Source organism: Nyctibius grandis, chromosome 2, assembly GCF_013368605.1.
Source record: "Nyctibius grandis isolate bNycGra1 chromosome 2, bNycGra1.pri, whole genome shotgun sequence".
In the NCBI taxonomy this organism is placed as follows: Eukaryota; Metazoa; Chordata; class Aves; order Nyctibiiformes; family Nyctibiidae; genus Nyctibius; species Nyctibius grandis.
In genome coordinates this window covers 123,906,803-123,917,724 of record NC_090659.1, presented here as the reverse complement: position 1 = coordinate 123,917,724, position 10,922 = coordinate 123,906,803, and positions in this window count along the sequence as shown.

The following is a 10,922-nucleotide window of genomic DNA, read 5'->3' as shown; positions in this document are numbered from 1 at the left end:
TGCTGTACCCACAGTGGAGACAGTTGCTGCCAGTTTGGCAGAGGAGCTGGAGATCCAGCATGGACCTGACATGAGCCAGCAGTGTGCCCAGGTGGCCAAGAAGGCCAATGGCATCCTGGCCTCTATTAGGAATAGTGTAGCCAGCCGGTCTAGGGAAGTGATCGTCCCTCTGTACTCGGCACCGGTGAGGCCGCATCTTGAATACTGTGTCCAGTTCTGGGCCCCGCACTTCAACAAAGATGTTGAGGTGTTGGAGCGAGTGCAGAGGAGGGCAACCAAGCTGGTGAAGGGTCTGGAGGGTCTGACCTACGAGGAATGGCTGAGGGAGCTGGGGTTGTTTAGCCTGGAGAAGAGGAGGCTCAGAGGTGACCTTATTGCAGCCTACAACTACCTGAAGGGAGGTTGCAGTGAAGTGGGAGTCGGCCTCTTCTCCCAGGCAACTAGCGATAGGACAAGAGGGCACAGCCTCAAGCTTGGCCAGGGGAGGTTCAGGTTGGACATTAGGAAGCATTTCTTCTCAGAAAGGGTCATTAGACATTGGAATGGGCTGCCCGGGGAGGTGGTGGAGTCACCATCTCTGGATGTGTTTAAGAAAAGACTGGACATGGCACTTAGTGCCATGGTCTAGCTGACATGGTAGTGTCAGGGCAATGGTTGGACTCAATGATCCCAGAGGTCTCTTCCAACCTGATTGATTCTGTGACCTTTGGTGCTACATCATGGAGATGGTGGAGATAATGAAGTCACTAATGGAGCTATGATGGATCTGTCTCCTCTGTGGGTCAGGGGGTTACTCTTTTTTTGCTGCGAATGTACTTCAAGCAGCCCAAGTCATCTTGGCTTGGCTCTTACCTAGAGGGACCAAGCACTCAACATGCTTCTGTTGAACATGCTTATGTTACCTCCTGGCCTTATGGAAAACAAGACTTGAAATGGCTGGAGGTGAGATCAGTGATTTGGCACTACCCAGGAGAGCTCTGTGTCCCCAGAGAACATCTTCAGGGCCATCTGCCCTGTCTCTGCCTCCCCAAACAGCCCCTTCTCCAAAAGCTAAGACAGGGCAAACTTGAGTTGTCTGACGGGGTAGGTCCAACACCAGGTTGGGGTTCAGCAGGGCTCCTCTGATGGGTCCCCATGGGGACAGAACAGACAGACACCACGGTTGTGCTGGCATAGGAGGGAGGATCAACAGAGGCAGGACAAGGACAAAATATCTGGATTCAGCCTCAGTCACCTGAGAGCTCGAGAGGGAATGACGTGGTGAGACTTGGAGCTCAAGGAGGTCCCCTGCACCCTGAGCAGGAACAGAGCTGGGATGTTCTCATTTACCTTGTACATGTGAGGGAACCTGTGTTTGCCAACACGGAACTAATGTGTGGAGCACCATGTGTGACGGAGAAAACATCCCAACCTACAAGGAGAAACTGCACGGACTTATTTTAGACCTATTTTGCAATCAATATAGTTAATTCAGCATCCTGGCTCCTAAACTCCTTACCGAGGTGAGAGAACCCCAAGCTGGGTGTCTCACCTTGCCCCCATGCAACACCCAAGGGTCTCAGTGCATTACAGAATCACAGAATCACAGAATCAACCAGGTTGGAAGAGACCTCAGGGATCATCGAGTCCAACCGTTGCCCTTACACTACCATGTCAGCTAGACCATGGCACTAAGTGCCATGTCCAGTCTTTTCTTAAACACATCCAGAGATGGTGACTCCACCACCTCCCTGGGCAGCCCATTCCAATGTCTAATGACCCTTTCTGAAAAGAAATGCTTCCTAAGGTCCAACCTGAACCTCCCCTGGCGAAGCTTGAGGCTGTGCCCTCTTGTCCTATCGCTAGTTGCCTGGGAGAAGAGGCCAACTCCCACTTCACTACAACCTCCCTTCAGGTAGTTGTAAACTGCAATAAGGTCACCTCTGAGCCTCCTCTTCTCCAGGCTAAACAACCCCAGCTCCCTCAGCCGTTCCTCATAGGTCAGACCCTCCAGACCCTTCACCAGCTTGGTCGCCCTCCTCTGGACTCGCTCCAACACCTCAACATCTTTCTTGAAGTGCGGGGCCCAGAACTGGACACAGTACTCAAGATGCGGCCTCACCAGTGCCGAGTACAGAGGGACGATCCCTTCCCTAGACCGGCTGGCTACACTATTCCTAAGAGAGGCCAGGATGCCATTGGCCTTCTTGGCCACCTGGGCACACTGCTGGCTCATGTTTAGCCGGCTGTCGATCAGCACCCCCAGGTCTCTTTCCGCTGGGCCGCTTTCTAACCACTCTTCCCCAGCCTGTAGAGCTGCATGGGGTTGTTGTGGCCGAAGTGTAAGACCCGGCACTTGTTCTTGTTGAACCTCATGCCGTTGGTCTCGGCCCATCTATCTAACCTGTCCAGATCCCTCTGTAGGGCCTTCCTACCCTCCAGCAGATCGACACTCCCACCCAGCTTGGTGTCATCTGCAAATTTACTGAGGGTGCACTCAATCCCTACGTCTAGATCATCTATAAAGATATTGAACAGCACCGGCCCCAGAACTGAGCCCTGGGGAACACCGCTAGTGACCGGCCGCCAGCTGGACTTTGCCCCATTCACCACCACTCTCTGGGCTCGGCCATCCAGCATGACACTTCCTAGCTGCTATGGCAATCCAAATAGCCACTGAAAAACGTCCAACCTCATTAATCTCCTTCACTGAGACTGACCTTGTAATTTGCATGCAAGAGGCACACGCTGACTTAATGAAATTAGCAGTAATTAATGGCACTGACACGCACATAGAGCCAGCACGGGGACCAGCCAGAGCTTCATGTGTGCAGCTCCTGTGGACCGTGCACCTACAGCGACCCCATGAGACATCGAGGGCTCTGACTCAGTGTTTTCTCATCGCTGAGATCAGGCAGGTGAATGCTAATGAATACCCGCTTGCATGATCCCACACAAATTGGATTAATTGACTTACTCTGCTGATGTAAACTCATGTCAAGCCCCTAATGTTTATAGGCTGGCCGAGCAGCAGAGCTGCAGTGATTTATGTGGATGCATAACCTTAACGCTGCTTTTTCCTCATAGCTGCCATGTTGACTCACTGCCAAACAGCAGAATGGAGTAAATGTGTTAGAACATTATTGTAGAAGCCTGGGGACAAGTCCAACTTCCTCAGGTAAGAGAAGTGATGAACAGGACAGGCAAATCCACTCTGCACCCAGGCAAACCTGTCCAGGCACTTGTGAGTCATTGTTAACAGGATTTTGTTCGTTTGGAGTCCTCCAAGGGTTTGTTTTTTTTTTCTCTATTTGCTTTTTTTTTTTCTTAATCTTCTTATTTTTAACATCCCACCTCAGCTGGTATGAAAACAAGATTAAGTTCTAGTTACAAGATGAAAACCAGCAATGAACCTGCGAGCAACAGCGTCAAAGCAAGAGCTGTTACAGAAGGGATATTTTTATACAGGTTTATCTGAAAAGCAAACAAACACCAGCTGTGTTTTCTTGCTGCTGGCATTAATTGGAGCAGGAGGGCTGATTAACATTGTGAAGTTGTTTCTGCTGAAGATCTCTGGGCCATGTTCCCCTGAATTTGATGGTTTGCTATCGATTTTCTTTGCAGCCCGTGCACTCAAATACATCCCTCCAGAGCAGTTGTGGCTCTTCAGTAATGCCCGGGACTTCTGATACTTGGTGGGTTTGTCCATATGCTCATGTCATGTGGTGTTCATGTTCAGGATGGAGTTCTCCAAGGCAACTAGTGATAGGACAAGAGGACATAGCCTTAAGCTTTGCCAGGGGAGGTTCAGGTTGGACATTAGGAAGCATTTCTTCTCAGAAAGGGTCATTAGACATTGGAAGGGGCTGCCCAGGGAGGTGGTGGAGTCACCATCTCTGGATGTTTTTAAGAAAAGACTGGACATGGCACTTAGTGCCATGATCTAGTTGACATGGTGGTGTCAGGGCAATGGTTGGACTCGATGATCCCAGAGGGCTCTTCCAACCTCATTGATTCTGTGATTCTGTGAGTAAAAGCCCCTTTTCCCATACCATGATCCAGGTTACATCCCAGCAGACCCCTTCCTCTCCAGTAAGCATCACAGGGCACATCAGCAGCTGCACGTCAGGTTTGTACAACCACCACAGCAACAACCCCAGCCCAAACCCATGGTGAGATCTTGGCATGGATCAGGCTTTAGGGGAAATCAATGTTTATACACGACTCAGGACGTGTCTTTTAAAGACATAACCCTAAATCAACATAAAAACATGGTCATTCTTACCTTAAGTAGATTGAATCAGGCTAGACAGAGTGGTGGAGGCAATTACCTCCAGCAAGGGGGGTGATGAGTATCTGGAGCAGAAACATCCTCAGGTGGGAAGGTTGGAGGTGGAGGAAAGCATCCCTTTACAGCCCACGATTCCAAGTGAAACCCTGGTGTTTTCCTGCCTGAATCCATACCAGCTTGGCTGTTTCTGCTTAGAGATCTTGGATCAGCGAGAAAGAGCAAAAGGGGAGAAACACTCACTGACAGCTAAGCTATATTTTAATTATAGGTATATATATATATACAGTCTGATAGTATCAGAGATGGCTCCTGCAGCTTGAATTCAGGAATCAGGAAATGAGGGAGACCAGAAGGAGTCTCCGGTGTTATTCATTAAGGTGTGACAGTAGTTGTAAGTCTCGTACATCGGTCCCAGAAAGAAACATATATCTATATGAGCTGTGAAGGTATGGCCCATGTCAATGTGAAGAGTAAAACCCAACTGCTCTTGCGTTAAAGGCCTCGTTTATTTTTTTTCTTGGCTTCGCTGTTCAACACCAGGCTGGGGTTCAGCAGGGCTCCTCTGATGGGTAGAGTAGCCCATCAGAGCTATAGCCCACCCTGTTCTTCACAAGTGGCTGACGTGATACCTGCAGGCACTTGCGCTGACCCAGACATCACGCTGTGGCATTTCCCCTGGCAGAGCCCGGTTTGACAACATCAATCTGTGGGTACAACTGGGGCAACACCTCCTCCATTCAGGTGCCCGGAGGAAGGGACGATGCCCCATGTCCCTGGCTGAGCTGTTTCACTGATTAACTCATAGAATCACAGAATGGTTTGGGTTGGAAGGGACCTTAAAGACCATCTAGTTCCAACCCCCCTGCCATGGGCAGGGACACCTTCCACTAGACCAGGTTGCTCAAAGCCTCATCCAACCTGGCCTTGAACACTGTCAGGGAGGGGGCAGCCACAGCTTCTCTGGGCAGCCTGGGCCAGTGTCTCACCACCCTCACAGTCAACAATTTCTTCCTAATATCTAATCCAAATCTCCCCTCTTTCAGTTTAAAACCATTCCCCCTCATCCTGTCACTCCATGCCCTTGTAAAAAGTCCCTCTCCAGCTTTCCTGTAGCCCCTTCAGGTACTGGAAGGTGCTAGAAGGTCTCCCCGGAGCCTTCTCTTCCCCAGGCTGAACAGCCCCAACTCTCTCAGCCTGTCTCCATAGCAGAGGTGCTCCAGCCCTCTGGGCATCTTTGTGGCCTCCTCTGGACTCGCTCCAACATCTCCATGTCCTTCTTCTGTTGGGGGCCCCAGAGCTGGACGCAGCACTGCAGGGGGGGTCTCACGAGAGCGGAGCAGAGGGGCAGAATCCCCTCCCTCACTCTGCTGGCCACGCTGCTGAGGATGCAGCCCAGGACACGGTTGGCTTTCTGGGCTGCAAGCGCACATTGCCGGCTCATGGTGAGCTTCTCATCACCCATCACCCCCAAGTCCTTCTCCTCAGGGCTGCTCTCAATCCATTCTCCATCCAGCCTGGATTTGTGCTTGAGATTGCCCCGACCCACGTGCAGGACCTTGCACTTGGCCTTGTTGAACTTCATGCAGTTCGCACAGGCCCAGCTCTCCAGCCTGTCCAGGTCCCTCTGGATGCCATCCCTTCCCTCCAGCATGTCACCGCACCGCACAGCTTGGTGTCATCCCAAACTTGCTGAGGGCGCGCTCAATCCCACTGTCCATGTCGCCGACAAAGATGTTAAACAGGACCGGTCCCAATACCGACCCCTGAGGAAAGCCACTCGTCACTGGTCTCCACTTGGACATCGAGCCTCACCCTCTCTCAGATAAAAACTGGCACGCAGCGATGCTGTGGCAGTGGGAGCTGGACCCAAAAGCACAGGGCTGCTTGTGCCTGGGGGTCACCCTGTTTCCCCTTGCTAATGGGGGGACGGGGTCAGCCAGTTAGGGCCGGCATGATGCTCCATCCCCACCACCTGCTCCCCCCAGCTGCCATGCCCTGGCACAACACAGCCTTTCCATGGTGTTTGAAACCTCTGGGGACAGGGAGGCCACGGTCTCCCCTGCCTGCCCGCTCCAAAGACAGACTTGGGAAGTTTTCCCTAATGTCTAAATTAGATACAAGCCTTGTCCCTCCTTTGGGCTTTATTCCTTGTAAGAAGCTGAGTGTCAACAGGGATTTTCCATCTTCCTTTTTTTCTCTAAACTATCAATGGCACTGAACTTCTTTTTAATATCACTGAACTGGATTATTTTTTTTTCCTGTCTTCAAGGTTGAAATAGAAACCATGGCAGGGGGCTGGAACTAGATGATTTTTAAGGTCCCTTCCAACCCAAACCATTCCGTGATTCAATGATTTTAACTTCTCAATTCTGAAACCCTTTTTTCCTCTCTCTCTTTTTTGCATCAATGCCCTCTTTTTGGCCAAGACATATAGCAATTAAAAGACATTTCATTGGCTGTGTATATCATTAGACTCATTAAAACACCATGTGCAAAGAGGAAACAATCTGGATGCTTTGGGATGGATTTATATCCTTGGGCAGTACGATTTCCCAGCCTCATACTTTCCTCAACCCCTACTATACATGGCAATTGGTCTTTTTAGGCTATATGATCTCTGCTGGGTCTGTTTTTTTCTGTTTTTCCCCTTTAAAACACAGGGATGCCCATGTGAGAGTGCCATCCCCCTGGGAACCCTTTGAGCAAGACCAAAGGCTTCTGAAGGATGTAGCACCTGGGTCAGGCATCCCAAGCCTGTCCCACTGGCTCCATGCAGCAACAAGTAGGTGTTGCAAAGTTGTTGAGGTGTTGGAGCGAGTCCAGAGGAGAGTGACCAAGCTGGTGAAGGGTCTGGAGGGTCTGACCTATGAGGAACGGCTGAGGGAGCTGGGGGTGTTTAGCCTGGAGAAGAGGAGGCTCAGAGGTGACCTTATTGCAGTCTACAACTACCTGAAGGGAGGTTGTAGTGGAGTGGGAGTCGGCCTCTCCTCCCAGGCAACTAGTGATAGGACAAGAGGACATAGCCTCAAGCTTCGCCAGGGGAGGTTCAGGTTGGATATTAGGAAGCATTTCTTCTCAGAAAGGGTCATTAGACATTGGAACGGGCTGCCCAGGGAGGTGGTGGAGTCACCATCTCTGGATGTGTTTAAGAAAAGCCTGGACATGGCACTTAGTGCCATGGTCTAGTTGCCATGGTGGTGTCAGGGCAATGGTTGGACTCGATGATCCCAGAGGTCTCTTCCAGCCTGATTGATTCTGAAAAAAATTGATTCTGAAAATATCTCATTCCACAGCCCAGACCAGCTGAGATCCACCAAAAGCACCACAGCAAGTCCAAGGGATGGATTTAAGCTGCAACCACCCACCCAGATGAAACGAGAGGCTCCACTGAGAATTTAAGGCAAAGCTAATAATTTTGTCTTCGCTTTCCCTTACCAAACGCTTCACACAATCCACTTGTTTGCTAATTACACAGAATCACAGAATCACCCAGTTTGGAAGAGACCTCTGGGATCGAGTCCAACCATTGCCCTGACACCACCATGGCAACTAGACCATGGCACTAAGTGCCATGTCCAGTCTTTTCTTAAACACATCCAGAGATGGTGACTCCACCACCTCCCTGGGCAGCCCCTTCCAATGGCTAATGACCCTTTCTGAGAAGAAATGCTTCCTAATGTCCAACCTGAACCTCCCCTGGCGAAGCTTGAGGCTGTGTCCTCTTGTCCTATCAGTCCCCTTTCTTTGTGACTGGCAAATAAATGAGATATTACTTGAGTTACTAAAAAATGAGGATTGTAGGTTGTAAGGAGGACCATATAATTATCTAGCTGGCTGCTGTCCCCCATTGCTAGCCTGGGTTATTAATTATTTTCACGCTGATTCAGAGGGAAGATCGCCAAGCTGTGAATCAGCCCTGCCATTTCTTGCAACACCTGTCTTATCCCTAGATCTCCTCTCCAAATCCCAGCCAGGTCTGGTGGCGCTTCATTAATGAGATCAGGCGTAATTACAGCATGAACCAGGGTGGTTGCAGAGTTGGGAAAGAATTGGAGTAACTGCTCTTCCTTCCACACTGCAAAACAGAAAATGCTAACTGTGAGATGGATATGTTTTTCTCTGAAAAACAGATGAACATTTGCTTTTTTGCAGGATCTGAGGGTTCCTGGTTCCTTCTCTGTTGCTCTGCCCATGGACTGTGCGACGCCATCTCCTTTAAAAAAAGCACCAAGAGTCTGAAACACAAAAAAAGCCCAAATTCTCAACTTGTGTACACTGCCCAGCAGCCAAGACATGCATCCTTGGGTGAGTGAAAGTAGTTATGACACAGATTTAATGAGGCAACAGCTTCTTGGCAGCACCACAGGTCTGCTCAGAAAATGCATCGTTATTCATTTACTTGACTAATTGTCACGGTTTAAAGCTGGGCCAGCTATTAAACTTGAGGCAGATGCTCTCTGTTATCCCCCGCCCTCCCCCCAGAGGGAAAGGGAAAGGGAAAAGGGAGAGAGACTTCTGGGTTGGAAAATTAAAACAGTTTTAATAAACTATAATAATGAAAAAAAGTATAATAACAATAATAGAAATAATCAAATATATACAAATATATATACAAAACCAAGATTGAGCTCCCCTGAAGTCAGCCACGTCACCACCGGCACTGCAGGGCAGGCTCCGGGAAGGCCCAGGCTGGGCCTAGCGACGGTCGAGAGCTGGATTCAGGAACGCACGGATCGGGATCGGGGGCAGCAGGAAAACAGACGGAGTCCTCCTTGGACACCGGCCATAGCAGAAAGAGAGCGAGACCCTCGTGATCCCCCCCCTTTATACTGAGAATGACGTGTCTGGGATGGAATACCCTCGTTGGTCAATTTTGGGTCACCTGCCCTGTCTGCTCCCCCCTGCAGCTGCGACCCCCCTTCGGCTCTTCACTCGTAAGCAGTGAGGAATTCAGCAGTGACCTTGGTTTCTCTCAAGAACAAGTACAGCAAGAGCCTTACTGCACAACATCCCTACCGGTGCCTCAGTGATAACTACAAACTTTGAGCGTTATCAGTCCTGGAAGCAGACACTGTCTGCAAAAACATGCAGTTAGTTTCAGAAAGTGCAGTTACTTAGAGGAGACTTAGCTGAAAGTAAAAATCACTGAAAGGAAAATCGGCCTGGTTTAGGCCAAACCAGGACATTCCACCCCTTATTCCATACCATTCACGTCATACTCAAATCACCACTAACTTTTCATTTTAAAATATATACAGATAACATTAGTTTATGATTCATCTCTATACAAAAAAAAGTTAATCAAGTTCATTTAGTTCGGGATTGTGGGTTTCCATCTGGCTAGGAGTCTCCCAGGGTAGGAGAGATGGTATGAGCTTTGTCACAGTTCGTGCCCACGGGTTGCAGGTTAAAGATGTCAGTCTTGAGGAGGTTACTGGACGCCACTTGCAGCTAGCTCCAGTCTCATCACCACTGCTTCAACCTGAAAGACACTTATGAACACTGTTAGTATTATGCAGCAATTAACATCATGCAGTTCAGAATTAAGTATTCTCACCCAAGATCAAATCACCTTCAGGGACACATCGGACTCCACCATCCTGCAGCATCACTCACCAAATACATCCAGGTCCTTGAGCAAAAGCAATCCCATGAATGGGTTTACCTTTGCCTGTAGCAGGAAGAACCCAGACAGTTTTTCCCAACAGATTCCTTTCATGCACCACAGGGAATTTATCCCCTTCTACTGTATGTAAAAGGTCTGACTGAGCAGGGCCAGCTCGGTTGATAGATCCCCTGGTGTTAACTAACCAGGTAGCTTGTGCCAAATGTTTATCCCAGTTTTTAAAGGTTCCACCCCCCATTGCTTTTAGGGTAGTTTTTAACAGCCCATTATACCGTTCAATTTTCCCAGATGCGGGTGCATGATAGGGGATGTGATATACCCATTCGATGCCATGCTCTTTGGCCCAGTTATCTATGAGACTGTTTTTGAAATGAGTACCATTGTCCGACTCAGTTCTCTCTGGTGTGCCATGTCGCCACAAGATTTGCTTTTTGAGGCCCAGGATAGTGTTCCGGGCAGTGGCATGGGGCACAGGGTATGTTTCCAGCCATCTGGTGGTTGCCTCCACCATGGTAAGCACATAACGTTTACCCTGGCAGGTTTGAGGGAGTGTGATGTAGTCAATTTGCCAGGCCTCCCCATATTTATATTTCAACCACCGCCCCCCATACCACAAAGGTTTTAACCGTTTGGCTTGCTTAATTGCGGTGCATGTTTCACAATCATGGATAACCTGTGCAATAGAGTCCATAGTTAAGTCCACCCCTCGGTCACGAGCCCATCTGTATGTTGCATCTCTCCCTTGATGACCTGAAGTGTCATGAGCCCACCGAGCTAAAAATAGTTCACCTTTATGTTCCCAGTCCAAATCTATTTGGAACACTTTAGCAGCCTGATCTGCTTGTTGGTTGTTTCGATGTTCCTCAGTTGCCCGACTTTTAGGTACGTGAGCATCTACATGACGTACCTTCACAACTAGTTTCTCTAGCCGAGCAGCAATATCTTGCCACAGTTCAGCAGCCCAAATAGGTTTACCTTTACGCTGCCAGTTGCTTCGCTTCCACTGCTTTAACCACCCCCACAAGG